Genomic DNA, 19,488 nt, shown 5'->3' with positions numbered 1-19,488 from the left:
GAGAAAAAATTATAATTTCCTTCTCAGGTCCAGGAATAGTAAGAATTGGAGCAGGAATCAACGGCAGCAGTAGGTACACAGGGTTAATGCAGGATGTAAGGCTTTATGAGCGTAAGTTGACACGAGCAGAGATCTATGAACTTCATGCAACTCCTGCAAAAAGTGATGTCCACCCTGTCTCTGGGTATTTGGAGTATTGGCAAGGAGAGACCAATAAATCATTCATCGTGTCTGCAAAGGATGACAAAGAGGAAGAAGGAGAAGAATTATTCATACTAAAGCTCATTTCTGTGCGTGGTGGAGCTCGAATTTCACAAGAAAACACCACAGCAAGATTAAGAATACAGAAAAGTGATAATGCTAATGGTTTATTTGGCTTCACTGGAGCATGTATCCCTGAGGTAAGGTGGTCATAATGGAAATTGTAGGTGATATTTCAGGCACAGAAAGCTAAATGGCAGGACCAAGTGACCTGAACAAACCCTAGATTTTGCAGTGTTTGCTTTTGTGGTTAAGCAAAGTTTTCCTAGGATTTGGAGATGCATATGTTCTGTTAATACAACCTCAGTTCCACTGGGATTTACTATATAATTTTAAAAAACTAAAGAAAAAAATGGTTAAGAAAATTTAGTTTACTATATAAACTGAAGACTAAGGCTTAATTTTTTTTTTTCTAGAAAAATATTTTACCTTCACTTCTGTTACATTTGAGTTACCAGTTAAAATGTAAGATTTAATTCTCTGGTTTTTTTTTGAGAATGGATTATTGCAAAGATTTTTATTTTAGTTTTCTGTGTCACATGATGTGTTTGAGATAATTTTACTAGAGATCATGCAATGACAAAGTGTTATGGATTTTTCCACCTTCATTTGCTGTCATAAACTAAGTTATAATTTGCATATGTTTGATGTCAGTTGGTTGATTTAGTAGTGGTTTTTTTTGTTGTTTTAGTTTTAACAGATGAAATCTTTTTTCAGTGGTATCCATTCTATATGCAGAGTGTAAACTTGCTACTTTTTGAGGAGGCTTGAAATAAACATAAATCATTCTTTACTTCTTTAATCAATTATAAGGGGGAATAACATGATAGCTATCTCTACTGGTATTGGATTATTTTGTGGAAAAAAAAATTTAATATAGTTTTCATTTGGGAACTCTTATGAGCTTTAATTACATTCTTTTTTAATCAAAGTGCTTATGATGTTTTTAAAATAACTGTCTTGCCTGAGTGATACTAGTTTTCAGTTTGGTTCAGTTTGCTTATTGTGTGCCTACCATATGCTATGATAATAGATTCCTTCAGGTTCAAGTACCTCTGATACGCTGTGATGCCACAGATCATCAGCCAACCATGAAGAAAAAAAATAATTATATGGCACGGTAATTGTTTTGCACCTATCATATGTCCATTTCACCAGGGAAGTATTAGAGCTCTTAGTGGTGATGCAGGAACACAGCATTTTTTTACCAGTAGTTTAACTGTGCATATCTGTCTACTAGGCAGCTGAAGTCACACACAGTATCTATGCTTTCTTACAAAGCAGCCCTGAAATTTATCTAATGCATAAGATAGCTTTAACCTTTCCAATAACTTTCAGATAAAATTATTTTCTATGTTAATTTTATGAACGTTATTTTCTAAAATAGAAGGTCAGTACCAATTAAAGCTTCATTCCAGAGACGTGAAGTTGTCGCTGCAGAAGTCATGTTATCTGTGAAGATACAGAATTGTAAGGAGGACAGTAGAAGAGAAAAATCTGTTTTTCTGAATGATGATGGTATAGTTTATTTCTATCCATAGTGTGTCTGGTTAGAGAAAGTGCTGATCCAAATCTTTCTTTAAATTATTGCTAAGGAAAATTACAATATTGACGTTATTATAAAGCAATAGTTTCATTTGCTTTCGACAGGTACATTTCAAGCATATTGATTCTGTCTCTGACGCATAGTTTTAGGAAAGGGGTTGTGTCCAGGACGAACTGCAGTGTATTGTTATTTGTTACCTTAATAGTCCTCAGGGAGGCATCAGACTTTTGCAGATTCCACTAGGATTGTTCTGATTGGCATCAAGGTCAGTTTCAGCTTCCTAACACTCCAAAAGAGCTGAAAGTAACATGACAGCAATTTTTTACTTGAACATTTGTCTGGCATTAAATATTTTCGTGTTATTTAATGAAATTGCCTTGATTTACTTTGACAGTAATAAACGTTCCAAATTTTTGCTTTCTTCCAGACTGCTGATGAAGGTTCCACTATATCCTGTGTTGTGGAGCGTACAAGGGGAGCCCTAGACTATGTGTATATAAAGTACATTATCTCACAGGTTGATTCCACTGGCATTAATTACTCTGTTACCGATTTTTCTAATAGCAGTGGCACTATCACATTCGTTCCTTGGCAGAGATCAGAGGTAAACCCTACCTTCCTATTAACAATTCATCCTGTCCTTTACAAACCTCCTGGAAAATACCTTCTGAGGGTGCTTGGCTGGTTTGCATACTAGAGAGTGTTTACTTCACATGGCTTTTCTTCTTATTATTTTTTATTTTGTTATTTTATGTTGTTATTTTTTTGTTATATATATATTTTCTTTCTTTCTTTTTTTCCATCCCTGACAACAAGAAAGTGTTATTTGTAGCTCTGTGTATATGTCAGTTCAAAAGTCACCATGTGTGCATGTACATATTAGATATATGTACATATACATAAAAAATATTAACTGTATTTATGTGTATGTGTACATATACTTTAAAAAGTGTAGATAGTCCATGTACTTTCGAAATTGGAAAATGATCAGGTTTGATCTGAGTGTTGTAACTCAAATTTATGTCCACAACAATTAAATAGGCAATAGTAAGATTCATTGCTGTTCTTGCACTCAAGGCTATCCAGGTTCTGTCTCCTTTTAAATTCAAAATCAGAAACAGGAGATTAAAGGTGTTCTTGTAACAATAGCTGTTTTTGAGTCTCCCTGAAATGATTACTGTCTGCTTTAATCTATTCCTCTGCATAAAGTGTGCGAGCAACTGGAACATAAGGAAATTATTCAATATTCTGGCCTTAGAGACACCTGAAATTGGTAATCAGAATTGCATCTCTGAGTTGGGGGAGAGAAAGAGAAATGATACATAAGGGAAGCTTTAGCTGCTTCTGAGAAAGCTTTCTAAAAGTCTTACGAAATTCCTTATCTGAATTAGTTTAAAAAAAAAAGAAAAAGAAAAAAGAAATACCAGGATACCAGGATACACTGAAGAGTAGGAATTCAAAGCTACAGAGGCCCACAATTAAAAAATTATGTGGGCAGACTGGAGGTCCAAAAGAGGGCCAGAAAGATGATCAAAGAGCTGGAGAACCTGTCCTCTAAGGAAAGACTCAAGGGGTTAGATCTTTTCACCCTTTAGAAGGGGACTTTGATCCCATTATTACAGTACCTAAAGGGCAGCTCCAGAGTTGACAGAGGCTCTCTCTTCTCAAGAAACCACAGGAGAAGACAGAGGGCAAAGAGTACAAAGATAGAGTGGGAGAGGTTTTGTCTTGAAATTTTTTACAACTACTGGAACGACTTCCTTAGGGACAGGGCCGGGTTGTCCCGACCTCAGCATCTGGGCCAGGGCAATCCCAAGCACAAACACAGGCTGGGCAGAGAAAGCACTGAGAGCACCCCTTGGGGGGGGAAGGACCTGGGCGTGGTGGTTGATGAGAAGCTCGACATGAGCCGGCAATGTGTGCTTGCAGCCCAGAAAGCCACCCGTACCCTGGGCTGCACCAACAGCAGCGTGGGCAGCAGGGCGAGGGAGGGGGCGAAGGAGGAAATTCTTCCCTCAGAGGGCGGTGAGGCCCAGGCCCAGGCTGCCCAGAGGAGCTGCGGCTGCCCCATCCCTGGCAGAGCCCAAGGCCAGGCTGGATGGGGCTGGGGGCAGCCTGGGCTGGGGGGAGGTGTCCCTGCCCATGGCAGGGGGTGGCGCTGGGTGGGCTTTAAGGTCCCTTCCAGCCCAAACCAATGTATGGTTCTATGGTAGAATTCCCATCACCAGGGGTGCTTAAGATGCAGTTGAACATGGTGCTGGATTATTTCATCTATTTTTTTTTTTTCCATGAAACATTGAACTTCATCTTTTGATGTCCCATCCAACGTGGGCTGTCCTATGATTAAAATTCTGTGGTAATAAACAGCGTGTGCTAGAAATAGAAATAAAAATAATCTGTTTCAATGAATTCAATCCTGATGTACAGCACAGAATTGTTAAATTTATTTGAAGAAGTGGTGCGGGACCACAGTACTGTAGAAACAACATACACTTTCTATTATTGTTTGTATAATAAGGATGAATTGTGAGTAGAAAATACCATCCTCAGTTTCACTTATATCAGGCTGCAGAAGTCAATGTGGACTCAAATTCGCTGAAGTCATTTGCAGGGATCCCAGTGACTTCACTAGAACTGTGAATCTGGATAATGTGATGACTGGCAAAAGCGTGTGGTATCTGAAAATAGTTCATTCATGTTATAATAGTTTGTTCATTCAGCTTTATTTCTCTGTGAAATGATATTACTGCATTTCATACAATCATATATAGCAGAAATTTCCAAAGCTTTTCTAGCATGGCAACATAGACGAGGCCCACATTACTCTATCTAGTGGCAGAAAATGGCTGATGTAGGCTCTTGCTACACAGCTTACTGGTCCAATTTACTGCATACATACAGAGGAGCTAATGTGCATGGCTCTAAGAAACGGGCTGGTAGCAAGCTGCTCTTCAGGTGGGATATCCTAAGGGACTTTCAACTGACATTTGTAATCTACTCATTACCATGCCTCTAAATATGATCAGCTACTTAAATGTTTTCTATATGTTTGTCCGACCATATCGAAACATAAAGAAAGATGGAATTTTCTGAAGTGAATGTGTTAGCGTGTTTAGAGCAAGGTTATGTTAGTAAATCGTATGATCTGCAGGTCAAAGTGTCAGGTGGTATAATAAGCTCAATTTATTTGCTCTCTAAATTGGATTAATCACTGTAATGTCTCTTCATAAGCATAATTTCAAAAAGATTTTAAAATTTATCAGATATTTCATGTTCAGTACATGGAAATTAAACTCTGCTTTTGTGAAGATATACAAAACCAACCAAACAAGTATTTATTATCACTTATTTATGTAGTTTGAAACAATTCAGAAAATATGCCTTCCATTTCCAGTAGCTTGGAAGCATTGTTTTTGGAAAGCATATTCTAGACATAAAATGTTATCTTAGAAATTAGTTGAATTTATGTGGAGAGCAAAAATAGTGTCCTTTGCTTTCAGAACTATACAGCAGATACAGCTGACTGACTAATCAAAGAATGTTGCATGGTTTGATTTCTCCATGATTTGGTCCTTCTCTAGGTGTTAAATTTGCATGTTATTGATGATGACATTCCGGAGTTAAATGAATATTTCCGTGTGACATTAGTCTCTGCAGTGTCTGGAGATGGGAAACTAGGTTCAACTCCTACCAGTGGAGCAAGTATAGATCCAGAAAAGGAAACTACTGATATCAGCATCAAAGCCAGTGACCACCCATACGGTAACAATGATGGGAATTATACAGCTTTGTTTCAGATTATTGTGTAGTTCTTTCCAGTCAGATGAAAACTTTGCTTGGTTGTAATAGTTGAGGAAGCAATCTCATATATTCCACTTTATCTGACTTGAATTAATTCATTGTTTATATACATGAATGAATACTGAATTAGTTTTCTTTTATAATTTTACAAAAAGGCCTCAAATCTTCCCTGCCCAAACAAGCAATGATTCTCTTGTGAGGGCAAATAAAGGCTCTGCATGTAGTTGATCCTGTCCAGGTTTTTCATCAAATGAGAATTCCTGACAATGAGAGTCATTTCTCCATATGTCTTGTACCAGTAAATACGCAAAACCGTGGCCTGTGAGGCTCTTTTGGGAAGAGAAGGTTTTATTATTGTGCTGTGCCTTTTATCAAGACTGACAAGAATATCAGTGAGAGAGGGTAAGGCACACAGCACATCTCTGGAAATAGTGTGATTGAGGCTTAAGGGTATACTGGTATATGTGGTTTTTAATTTCAGAACCATCACAAGATATGTTATCAATCACTTTATTTAAATTGTTTATCATCTTTAAAATTTGTTATGAAAAGCCATGTAAGTAGTAATTCTTGTCTTCCAGGTCTGCTCCAGTTCTCTGTGGGGCCACCTCCTCAGCCAGGTGATAAAATGATTCTTCCAGCCTCTTCTGTGCCCCATATTACTATTAAAGAAGAAGCTGGACACGTCAGATTACTGGTAGTTCGTGCACAAGGCCTTCTTGGAACAGTTCTGGTGGAATACAGAACAGTGCCAGTCACAGCTTTCAGTCCCAAAGATTATCAGGTATGGCAACTGCCAAGGTGGTATAATTGTTTTGGAATTAATTAGAGTTATTTATCGTGGAGATAGCTTTCAGTTTGACTGCTCTAGCCCAGCTATGATTCTTTCACAGAAAGACTACTTTACAAGGTGATGTGGCAAATGGATATGTAATATTCACTTAAAAATATACATCATGTGACTTCTCCATTCTTTTCTCTGCAGTAAGTTGCATTGTCTAGGAAAAGCCTCTGGTTTTGAACTTTTTTTTTTTTTTCTTAACAGAGTTTTCAGTGTAGCAATTTGTGAGTTTTGCTGTTGTTACAGACCATATTATTCAAGTGCATGTACAGGTTAACATTATGCTTGTACATACTGGGATTTGTATATGCCTAGCAAAATAACCTGCATGTATCTGCACTTGCTTGTCCAACTGATCATTTGTGCAGAAAAATAAGAAAAATGTACATGAATGCAGATGCTCACCAGTATGTCAACTTAGATGTCTTCTTCTTTTTTTTTTTCTTTTGTAAAACAGATTTTTCAGATTTTTTTTTAAAGCTTAAGTGAGGAAAAGTAGATGTTTTGAAAAAGACAAAATGAAGGTTCTGTTTCTTTTTTTTATATGGATGAAAACATTAGACTTGAACAAAAATATGAAGAGCTCTTATATTGCAGGCTGTTGTGGGTACACTGGAATTTCAGCCAGGAGAAAGATACAAGTACATTACTGTTAACATCACTGATAATACTATTCCTGAATTAGAAAAAACGTTTAAAGTGGAGCTGTTGAACCCAGAGGGAGGAGGTAAGGCACATATATCAGTCCCTTAGTTGTATTTTCATGACCTCTACTCGTTCATAAAAATCTTGTCTTTCTTGGCATTATTTTCTATGTTATTTCTGAAAACAAACAAAAAGCACCTCTACATCCCCACCCCCATACAGCTGTCTTTTTTCGTAGGGAAGAACTGTTCCTCAGTTCTTTTCTTAATCCTTGGTGGAAACAACCAGATCCCATAGCAAGTATATTATTACCATGTATTAGGGAAAGTGTATCACTGCCATCTGTTAGGTCATCTAAAGGCAATTGCTGCTTTTCACTTTGTATAACTTCATGGTTGGTAATGAGAACTAAAATAATGCAAAAATATATTAGCAATATGTTGCATTTCAAAAATATGGAATATTTATAAAATATTTAAGGCTAAACAGTCAAAGTGTTGTGTTTTTGTTTGTTTGTTTTGGTTTTTTTTTGTTTTGTTTTGTTTTTTCTTCCACATGAGTGAAATCAGAAGAACTGCAATACATAGGTCAAATGGATTATAGCAGTAATAGGCTGTGGATGTTGAGGGCCATAGGGAGTTTGCTGAGCTGTAGCTGCAGAGGTAGCTCGTAGATAACTGTCTGTAAGAACAAGACAAACACTTGAAAGAATTATTGGTTTGAAGGGCTAGTCTGAAGGGACGGCAAAGCATAGTGGTGCTGCCACATAAACCCCTGAATACCTTACAGATTTTTTTTTCCATTTGAGAAAAATTTTAACGGAGATTGTAAAGCTTGTTGGAGGGAAAAGTAATTAGAAACACTGACAGCCATAAATTGATTTTTTTTTTTTTAAACTGATGTTATTTTTTTAAACAATTCAGAAATTGCAAGTGTGGTCCCTTCTGGGAGGATGTATCAGATTTCCTTGAATTAATCCAGCTCTCTGCTATGATTGTATGTGTCTATTGTGCAACATGGTCTCAGTGATTCTTTTGGTAAAGTCTTGAGACTTTTCACGTATTTTGTCTTTTTGGTTGAATAGTTGTTTTGTTAAAAGGAGTCAAACTTTTCTCTTTCAAATTGTTGTGACAGAAAATTTACAACTAACTTTAGTAATCCAGTAACTATATAGCCTTTTTAAAATGAGCCTTCTTTTTGGCCTTTCCAACACAAACACAAAGCTTATGAAGTCCCCATTAGTTAAGTTTTCTGCAGATTTTCCCAACATTTTCACTTTGTGAGAAAATATTAGAATAAGGAGCTTGAGGGACTTTATCGTCTCCCCTACCTTTTTTTTTTTTTTTTTTTTTCAATTTAGATTCCTCCATGACAAGCCTCAGTTAGGAGTGAGAAAGGGGAAATACAAAATGGGGACACAAAGAGGGAAAGAGAGGAAAGATAAACTATGTGTATGTGTTTTCTTTCATTCTGACTTCCCATTGCTATTTCCAATGTCATAAATTAAGTAAGAGGTGGCATATGTAAATATTTCAGTCTTTATTAGAACTCCTGTACACTTTCAGAAGCAAAGTTGATACCTTCCTAGAGTGCTTCCCTCTTTTTTTCCTGTTGTCCAGAATAGTTTAAATTTCTCTTTGCTTGCGCTCTGATTTATAAATGTATATATGTGTATATATCTGTATGTCTGTCATCTTAAAGTTGCTGAGCTCTTTAGAAATGATGGCAGTGGTAGTGGTGATGGGAACATGGATTTCTTCCTTCCAACTGTCCATCAGCATGGTAAGCATTTTGGATTAATCTTTATTTCTTTATGCTAACTGTAATATCCCTCATGAACTACACTACTGACACAGTTTATCATGGTGTTATTTTGCTTGTGGTTTGAGATATATCATAGAGTCCTGTCAAAACATTCTTTCCCATTTTAAAAAAGGCTTAATTTCAACAACAGTCAATACTAACCGTAATACAGAAAATAACAGCTTCTCTATCTTCAAAGCTGTATTTTTATAGAACACAATGTAGTTATTCCAGAAGTAGTTAGAAAAATTAGCTTTGTTTGTAAATTTTGTAAAATTTTCTGGAGAGCAAAGAGGAGAGAAACTTTTTAAATTTAAGGTAATTTAAAAATTACCTGACTGTGTGTTTTGATACTTTCTTTTGCCACTTGCTTTATGCTTTGATCTCTGCATCTCAAAAATACTCTTAATAAAAAGTGGTGTTAGCTCTTTTTTTTCTAAAAGAATGCTTTGATTATTTTTCATTTTTGAAGTCTATTTTTGTCACAACATACAGAAAACAAAGATAATTTAATCTTGAGAAAATTAAAAACATACAATATGCAGAAATAAGATGAAAACAAAAGCACCTACTATGAGGGAAACGCTAATGATGGCGGATTTTGAATTAAACCCTAGAGACCTGAAAATATTGTGTTAGCACCCATTATCGAAATCAAATAATTTATTCCACAGTGACAGCCTGATTTTCTGTTTTATTTGAAAATACAAAGGAGTTCAGTTTGAACCTGAGAGTAAGTCTGTGGTTTAACCACTTTTTGGAACTTCCTGGGAAGTGTTGTTTCCTCTTCTGTGTTTCCAGATTTTTTTTAAAATGCCAGGCTCTTTCTCTTTCTAAGCAGCAAGTTATCTCACACAAGATGATCATTATAGTAGTAGAATTTCCTGGACTAGCTTTTTCTTTGTTCCAGCTTCAGTTAAAATAGTACCTGCTTTTGTCCTGTCTGCACTGCTTACACTGTGTTTTACCACGTAACTCTCCCCTACCCTAAATTCTAGTTCATTTTCCTTAATTAGACAAGTAATTTTATTTTTGATCCTCTCTTAAAATATTTGCATTTTATATGTTGCTTTGGAGTGTTGTTCCATAGAAGGGCTGCCAGGACTGCATTATTGAAAGTGAGTTCCTTATCCATGTGGATAATTATTCCACATTTAAAACAAAAAAAAAACACACCACAAAATGCAAAACAGCAGAAATATTCCAGTTATGCTTTTCTGTGTGCTTTTTGTAACAAACTTCCTTAGCTTTTAAGAAAAGATGGTATAAAAAAATAACTCATTTTGGCACTTGCACTTACAGCCAGCTTGGGAATTGCATCCCACATCGTTGTGACTATTGAGGCTTCTGATGATGCTCATGGCGTCTTTGAGTTCAGTACTGAGTCACTCTCGGTAAATGGAACTGAGCCTGAAGATGGAGATAGCAATATTATGTTGCAGGTTAGAAAGTTTTGGGTCTCATATTGCTATGCAATCCTCTTTTATGTCTATTTTACAGAGCATTCTGCAATATTTTTATAATAGGTCTACAGCATTTTAACTTAACTTTATCATGTACATTTGTCTTGACATTTTATACTTCACTTTCTAAAGTGTATCTTTCAGCTTAAAACTAAAATGTTTTATATAAGTTTAAATTTACTTCTACTTGTTTACATTTGAGGTATGAATATTTTAAAGTAAGTGCTGATGACACAACAAATACAGCAAAGCTAAGATGATAAAGATTACACTGTTTTTAAAATTAGTTTATTTTTAACTCATCATGTCAATGACTTTGCACTGTATATAATGGAGGGGCTGGATTGTGTGCAGCTTGCAGTTGGCAATGACATGCTTAAGATCCTCCGGGTAAGGATTAAGGGACATGGAAATAAGTTATAACAATAAGATGAAGTTGTTGTGGGAGTCTGCTATAGACCACCCAGCCAGGAGGACAACATTGCCAAATTATTCTATAATGAACTAAGGGATATCTCTAGGTCATCTGCCCTTGTCCCTGTGGGTGACTTCAACTTCCCAGATGTTAGCTGGGAATACCATACAGCCAATACAAACAGGTACTGGAAATTCCTGAGGCACGTTAACAATAACTTGTTGGTACAGTTACTCTGGAAGCTGACTAAGAAAGGTGCCCTCCAGATTTGTTGCTTGTAAACAGTGAGGGTCTTGTGGGTGAAGTGGTGATTGGAGGCTGTCCTGGCCATAGTGACCATGAGATGGCTGAGTTTAAAATCTTTGGTAATAGGAGGAAAACTGCCAGCAAAAGTTCAGCCCTAGCTATGGAGACAGCAGACTTCAGACTACTCAGTGAACTAGTTTGTGAGGTCCCCTTGGAACCTGCTTTTGAAGGTATTGGAGTCCATCAGTGCTGGTTAGTTAAGTAACACCTCTTAAGAGCACAGGAACAGGCAATTCCAAAGAGTCAGAAGTTGAGCAAGCTGGGCAGAAGGCCAGCTTGGCTGAGCAGGGATCTTATTCTAGAATTTAGGCGAAAAAGGAAAATCTGTGGGCATTGGAAGCAAGGTCAGTTGAACAAGGACTACAGAGGTGATGTTCACTCAGAGTTGAAGCTGGCCAGTACTGTGGGGACAACAAAAAGTGCTTTTTTTAAAGTATGCTAACAGCAAAAGGAGGAGCAGAGAAAACATTGATCCATTACTTGTTGAGGTTGGTAACCTCACAAATAAGTACGCCAATAAAGCAGAGGTTAATGCCTTCTTTGCCTCTGTCTTTAACACCAATGATGGGCTCGGGGACACCCAAAGCTCTGAATTTCAGGACTGTGATGATGATAAACTCCCAGCCAACTTTGAACTTGTGCAGGATTTGCTGCTCCAGCTGGATGCATGTAAGTCTATGGGGTCCAGTGGGATTAATCCCAAAGTACAGAAAGAGCTGGCTGATGTCATTGCAAGACCTCTCTCAATAATTTTTCAATAGTCTTGGAGTCTGGAGAGGTCACAGTTGACTGGAATTAAGTTAAACGAGGAAGTGCTGGATTCTGCACCTGGCAAGGGGCAATGCTGGCTGTACGGACAGGCCTGGGGACAAGAGGCTGAAGAGCAGCCCCATGGAAAGGGATCTGGGGGTTTTGCTTGACAGCAAGAGAAATATGAACCAGCAGTGTGCCTTAGCAGCCAAAATGGTCAACTGTGTTCTGGAGCATAAGGCACAGCAATGCTGGATGGTCAAGGGAAGGGATTGTCCTGCTCTGCTCTGTGCTGGTGAAGCCTCACCTCTAGCACTGTGTGTGCTACAATATATGAAGGACATAAACTATTAGAGAGCATCCAAAGGAGGGCTACTATGGTGGTGAAGGGTCTAGAGGGCAAGAAGTATGAGGAGCGGCTGAGGTCCCTGGGTTTGTTCAGCCCAGAGCAGAGCAGGCCGAGGGGAGGTCTCATGGCGGCCTGCAGCTCCCTCACGAGGGGAGCGGAGGGGCAGGCGCTGAGCTCTGCTCTCTGGGGACAGCGACAGGACCCGAGGGAACGGCATGGGGCTGGGACAGGGGAGGGTCAGGCTGGGGGTTAGGGAAAGGTTCTGCACCCAGAGGTGGTCGGGCACTGGGACAGGCTCCCCAGGGACATGGTCACAGCACTGAGCTGCCAGAGTTCAAGAAGCATTTGGACTACTCTGTCAGACATGCGATTTGATTTTGGGTGGTCCTGTGTGGAGTCAGGTGTTGGACCTGATAATCCCTGTGGATCTTTTGTAACTCAGGATATTCTGTGATTCTGTGACTTTGCTGTATGCCATTTTACACTTTTATGTTCTTCTTTCTTATAGTACAAAGAAATACATAAATCTTTGTGTTTTCCACTTAGGTTGTGAGAACTCATGGGGCCCTGTCTGAGGTGACTCTGTATTGGGTCATAGTCTGTGATCTTACAGAAGACCTGGTCTCTGCATATGGGAATGTAACATTTGATGTTGGCCAAGTGAGAGCAAATATTACCATACAAGTTTCTCCTGACAACGTGCCTGAACTGGATCAGGTGTTTTCAGTTTTGATCATCAATGTGTCCAGTGGTCGTCTTGGAAATCACACTAATGCAACATTAACAGTTTTAGCTAATGATGATCCATATGGACTGTTCATCTTTTCTGAGAGAAACAGACCAATAAAAGTTGAGGAAGAAACAAAAAATATCTCCCTGACAATAGTAAGGCTTGGTGGTCTTCTTGGTACAGTAGTGGTTACATACAGAACTTTAGGTGATGATGAAAAGTCACCCTTTCTTCCACCTGATGTTGTTAGAGCAATACAAGGAGAAGATTATATACCCATTACTGGTTATGTGATCTTCGCAGCCAATGAAAGCGAAGCCACAATATCTTTGCCTATTTTGGATGATTATGATCCTGAGAGGTCAGAATCTGTTTTTGTGGAGCTAAACAATACTGTTTTGATCGACAAAGTACAGGATCGGCCAAGTAAGTGTCTTTCATATGTAAACCCAAAGCTTAAATATGTAGGCTAATATTTATATTTAATAGGATAAAATGCAGCAATTGAAATTACAGTAAAATTTTACCTCTGCCTAACTCTGTATAGTTAAGAATCCTGTAAGTTATATGTCAGAGTATCTCACATTAAGTATGAAGATTCTGTGTGTCAGCATATATTTCCTTTACCACAAAATTTTGTCAGGGGTGGACATTTCTTTCTCCCTTCTGCATCTGCTTTATCCCAGGTGTTTTAGGCCAACTGTATTACTGTATTGGTTTTGTGTGCTAATACCTGCTCACCTGTTGTTTCTGTAAAGCACAATGATAGGAAATAAGCTAGTTGCACTTACTGAAAGCGAAAAAAGCCTTTTAAACATTAAGTGGTGTAGAATTGCAGCTTCATGCTGGCTTTTTAGCGTAGAGGATGTTTGCCCGATCAGATAAATTCAGGTCATTACAGCCTTATTTATGCTTAAGAGCTTCTTGGCATGCCTAATTTCCCTTCCCTCTCCCCCATGACTCTCCCACATTAATCTTGATTTTTAAGGGAAACACTACAAAAAATTCTACTGGGAAACTGAAAGGTTACTTATAGTTCATCATTGCTAGTGTAAAATTCTATTGTCCTATGGACAAATAAATAAGTAATTTTGCTAGTACCTCACCTCTTCAAAGAACTGGTGTTTTGTATGCTCCACAGCAGGGTAGAATAATAAGTTAGTAAGAATGTGGATTTTCTGACATAATATAATTCAAACATCAAAAATATGCTTGTGCAGTTTGTAGTTATATTTTGTCCAAATCTAAAATGAAAATTTTATTGAAAGCTAGTAGTGGCCATCCACTAAACTCAGGTGTATGTATATGAACAGTATAGCCATATATAGGAGGCATTTCAGGCTTGCTCTAAGAGGTTTTTTTTATATTTCAGTTGTAAATTCTCCTCGTCTTGGATCAGTGGGTGAGACTATAGCTCATGTAATTATCAATGCCAATGATGATGCTTTTGGAACACTTCAGCTTTCAGCTTCAGCTGTGCGAGTTGCTGAAAATTATGTTGGACCAATCATTAACGTGACCAGAACTGGGGGAATTTTTGCAGATGTTTCTGTGAAATTCAAAGCTATGCCAATAACTGCAACAGCTGGTAAGAAATCAAAATAGCAGAAATACACATTCTGTGTTAAACCAGAAAGAGCATACTGTATGCTTCGAGTAACCAAAGCAAGCAAGTGTGTATTGAATGCAGTCTAGTAAAACAAGTAGAAAAAATACCAAAGTGTGAGATACTTACTGAGTGTACTTAGGAGACAGGAATTCAGGTCCTATAGAAGAGACCTTACATCAAATTTAAAAAAACTCAGAGATATCATCACTGAAGAATCTAGCAAGAAAACTAAGGAAAGGAATTGGCTGTTTGTTTCCCTGGTGGCCACTCACTTTCTCAAAAAAATAAAATAAAATAAAAAATCCTGTAGTAGTATATATAGCTAGTACTTAGTCCTTTGTACATATTTCAACCTACCATACATGGCTTATTTGAGTTTCTTGGAGGGAAATTGAGAGCTGGTGACTCCTCTGTGAAACAGACAAATGTTAAGCACAATTCAAGAAGACTTTTACTTTGCAAATGAAAGGTAAAGCTCTCAGGTGATCCCTGAAAAGCTCCACGAGGGAAGGAGTGACCTTATGTCCTTTAGTAAAATCTCCTTTGAAAAAGGTACTTCTGTTTCATTTTATCTCTTGGAAAGCCAGACAACTATCAGAAATCAAATATAGAAATGTCACAGTTGTGTGATCTTCTCAATGGAAGATAATAATGGACCTTTTGTAATTGCTTCTTGGACTGACAGTGTAAACTCTGTTTTGGCCAAGATGAGATTTATTTTCATCCATCCAGATATCTAAAAGGCACTAGGAAATAAACAATTGTATTTTCTGGGTATGAAGATAAAGAAAAAAAAAAACACAAAAAAACACACCAACATATGAACACAAGGGAATGCAAAAAGAACAGATAAATATTAGTGCTGATAAACATTAGTGATGTTTCATAATGAACCAGAATGCCTTAATATTCTTCTGTGTTTTGATTGTTTTGTTATTTTTTCATGTACAAATCTAGGTGAGGACTACAGTGTAGCCTCATCAGATGTTGTCTTACTAGAAGGAGAAACAAGTAAAGCTGTGCCAATTTATATAATTAATGATATCAATCCTGAAGTTGAGGAGTCCTTTTATGTTCAGCTGCTGAATCAAACGACAGGAGGAGCCTTGCTTGGATCTTTGACGAGGGCAGTCATAACCATTGAGGCTTCTGATGACCCGTTTGGATCCTTTGGTAAATGAGTCTTATTTGCATATTTTCTCTTGTCCAGTAGCAATCTGCTGATTTGTGGGTGAGTTATTACTGGGCAATGGAATAAAAATTTTCAGAATACAAAAAGGGAAGTCTGGATGAACACAGTAAAGGACAAAATAAGATAAACTAAATTAAAACGTGTAAGTAAGGGCAAATGGTGCCCTTATATAGCGAAATTGAAGCATTCAGTCAACTTATATATCAAGATTTTGTGAGACGAAGGTGGATTTTGGAGTCTCCTAATGGGGATGGATTTTAATTTAATTTGTATTTTTTTATCTATTCTAAATGTTGCATTTCTGCAATAGCTTGAAGCTTAAGTTTACATGCCAAAACCTGTTTAGATAGTGCAGTGTCATTGTTTTACAAAATAATCAGGCAAAGCAGGTTTAAATATCTGGGGAAATTGGAAAGTACAAATATGACTTAAATTGCATTCTTGTATGTTCTGGTTGTTAGTTATTGTAGTTTTTCTTCTTTCTATCATTATCAGTAAAATGGATTGTGGACACTTTCCAAAAATAGTTTCATTACACAGGTTTTGAGAAAAAAATGGTAATTTCAAAAATTTAATGACATTTTAGAAATTGATCTTTTCTATTTATTTTTTCTATTTCAGTATTTCTGGTGTATGTTTTCCAGCCATTTTATTTGACTTACTCTTTCTCCCTTTAGTACCCTACTTTATTTCAGTTATTCCATTTTATCAGCAAAATGTAAAGGAAATTGACAAAAGTAAATAATTCCACATGGATAATTCATTAACTTCATTCTTAACAACTAAAGATTTTATACAAGAAAGACTTATATTTGAAACAATTTAGATGGAATATGTTGACACATTTTTTCCATACGTGACATAAAAAATGATAAAAAATTTCCTCACTGGGAAAAATTACCTTCTGACCGTCTTCTAAAAACTTAGATCATGGCTAGCCTTGAACAATGGATACGTTGGAATAAACTCTTGGGTGGGGGCTGAATTTTCATGCCAATTTTATTTGCAGATAAAATGATACTGAAAGTTCAATTTGAAGTTTAAACCTGATTAACATTTTTTTAATTGTGCAAATGAATGCAATCAAGTGAAATAAAATATATAATTCAGTAACTAGGATGGTGTTTTTATTTTAAATATTACTGTTAATGAAATACACCTCTTTGTGCTGCACTTCAGTGTTCCAGATGACCGAATTTACTGTGGAGGAGCCTGAATCTGGATCAGTACCCATAAATCTGCCAGTAATCCGCAATGCTGGGACACTTGGTAACGTTACTGTTGAGTGGGTTGCTACCATTGGTGGACACCCTGCTGATGAGGACTTGCAGGTTGCCTCAGGCAATATTACTTTTGCCCCTGGGGAAGCCTTTCAGATGCTACTATTGGAAATCCTGGCTGATGATGTTCCAGAAACAGAAGAAGTAAGTCAAGCACTTACATCTTCCTTGAAGATGGTATTAATTTTGACTTGTTCTAGAAATATGTATGATGGAAAACAAGAAATGTTCCGGCAGGAAGGTGCTATAATTTCATGTTATACTTTGCTTGTAATTATTGTTAGAAAAACCACAAATTGTCTAGCTGCATTACTTCTTTTTCTTTTCTTCTCTTTGAGATTGTCCGTGTAGAATTAACTCAGGCCTCCAATGGTGGTGCTATTGGGTTAGATGGCGTGGCAAGTATTATAATACCTGCCAATGATAATCCTTATGGCACAGTTTTCTTTCATCAATCCTTATATCGAGTTCAGGAGCCACTAGAAAGAAATTTGCTGGCAAACATAACAGTCAGGCGAAGGTTTGTATAATGTTTGCTTTATTTGTAATTACTATTTATTCTTCACTTTTGTTTCCACTATAATGTCAAATTTCATGCTCCTCTCATAAAAATATGTGCATCAATTCTTTGATCTGCCATCTCAATGTATTTTCATTTCAAACACATTGTTTTTGAAGTAGATGTCTGTGTATTACATAAATTACTTAAACGTAGTATACATTGAAATGCACAATGTAAACTCAGCGTACACAGTGTACTATTCATTTTGTCCGTTTAATCATCAAATCATTTAAACCTGCATGGTAGCCTGTTCCTGTGATTTGAACAGGAGGACAAAATGGCCAGCCCTTACAGGATGAAAATAAGAGAAGGAAAACAGGTTTTATGCATGTGATCCTAGAGGAAGGATGATAAGTCTGGGTGTCACCGGCTTTTTCTTCCTTGCAAGTAAGGAGAGCTGCCAAGTCCTGAAGAAGACTAAGTTAACTCCTAGAACCAAATGTTTACAAATATGCATTCTTAACAGACTACTACCTAAGCTATAAATAATCAAACTTGCTATCCACAAAAAAATAAGATAACTCAGTTATTCTGGTACTAGTTTCAAAGGGAATGCATTTTGATGTGTTATTTGGAATTTTTCAGCAATTCAGAAAGGGTCAGTTGATTTTGTTCACTTCTATTATTAACCCAGAAACATGTAGAATATTAGACATCCTTTGTCAACTAACAGAACTTTATTTTATTATAATGTCTTTTAGTGAGGGAAGATTTGGTCAGCTGCAGATTTTCTACAGCACTTCTGAGACTGACGTTGTAGCTCTTGCTGTGGAGCAAGGTCAGGATATCCTGGCCTACTACGAGCCTCCTGTACAAGGAATTCCTGACAAACCATCCAAGACCAGAGTGAATGTGTCAGCAGCAAGTGACCCTGTGTATTCCTGTGCAGCTCAGTGCCTAAAAGAACAAGCATGTTCAGCCTTTACATTTTCCAGTGCCTCAGGGATTCCTCTCTGCCTTTGGCTGACGTCAGATATCAGCCCATTAACTAACAACACTTCAGGGTTCCGGACCTACAAGAAAAACGTTACCAGTGCATTCGCCCTCTTCAGCACACAAGCCATCGCTGGCAGTGATTATGAACCTGTTACAAGACAGTGGGCCATAATGCAGGAAGGGGAAGAGTCTGCAAATCTAACAGTTACCATACTGCCTGACAGCCTGCCAGAACTGGATGAGAGATTCACTATAACCCTTTTGAAAGCAGAACTGATGAACGTCTCAGCCAGCTCAAAAAACCAACCAACCATAGGACAGCCAAATACCTCCACAGTTATCATAATGATGAATGGAGACGCATTTGGAGTGTTTAAGATCTACAGTGTAAGTCCCAATGCAACAGAGAAAGGTCTGTATGTTGAAGTAGAGGAACGTCCTCAGACCAACGTGCAGCTAATGATACACAGAACAGAAGGCAGCCTGGGACAAGTGACAGTGGAATGGCGTGTCATTGGTGGGACTGCTACTCCAAACTTGGATTTTATAGGTGTCGGTGAGACTCTGGTGTTTGCTGAAGGTGAGACAAGCTCTCGTTTTGGCTTCTGTTTTGTAAAACTAAGAAAAAGAAAAAAGAACGTGACAAGTACACGATACTGTGGATGTTTTGACAACTGATATCTTCTTCTTAGGCTAAATTTTCCTGAATGCTAAGGATACACGTGCAAAAGAGTATGGTTGTTCATTAGCATGTAGCATTATCTTGCAGAACACACACAGTGGTAGCAAAGCACAATGAAATATCTAAGCACAATAAATACCTAAGGGTTTTTATTAAAGAAATATTGCAGTATAAATATTGCACTATAAAGATTTCCTTTACCACATAAGTAAGGATTAATAAAGTCGAAGATAGTTGTTACAGCAAGGATAATGGAAATGAGAATCAGGCCTAAGTGGTCTTTTGTTAGCCCTCGGTCACTACAGTACTAATTTTTC

General features: G+C 37.4%; 1 pseudogene across 1 annotated transcript in view; it reads left to right on the top strand.

Moving 5' to 3' along the window:
* Positions 1-19,488, top strand: part of LOC308187180 (adhesion G-protein coupled receptor V1-like) — a 69,801-nt pseudogene that overhangs the window by 29,054 nt on the left and 21,259 nt on the right. Inside the window, exons 16-28 of the transcript in view lie at positions 28-401; positions 2,235-2,411; positions 5,389-5,569; positions 6,190-6,392; positions 7,047-7,176; positions 8,796-8,876; positions 10,200-10,339; positions 12,727-13,336; positions 14,283-14,498; positions 15,477-15,692; positions 16,891-17,135; positions 17,330-17,511; positions 18,255-19,069. The product of the transcript in view is annotated as an adhesion G-protein coupled receptor V1-like (transcript). The remainder of the gene's footprint in view (positions 1-27; positions 402-2,234; positions 2,412-5,388; positions 5,570-6,189; positions 6,393-7,046; positions 7,177-8,795; positions 8,877-10,199; positions 10,340-12,726; positions 13,337-14,282; positions 14,499-15,476; positions 15,693-16,890; positions 17,136-17,329; positions 17,512-18,254; positions 19,070-19,488) is intronic.

This window comes from Anser brachyrhynchus (genome assembly GCF_964034855.1).
Source record: "Anser brachyrhynchus genome assembly, contig: SCAFFOLD_275, whole genome shotgun sequence".
Taxonomy (NCBI): domain Eukaryota; kingdom Metazoa; phylum Chordata; class Aves; order Anseriformes; family Anatidae; genus Anser; species Anser brachyrhynchus.
Note: the sequence above shows the minus strand (reverse complement) of the source record. Positions and strands in the feature narration are given on the sequence as shown.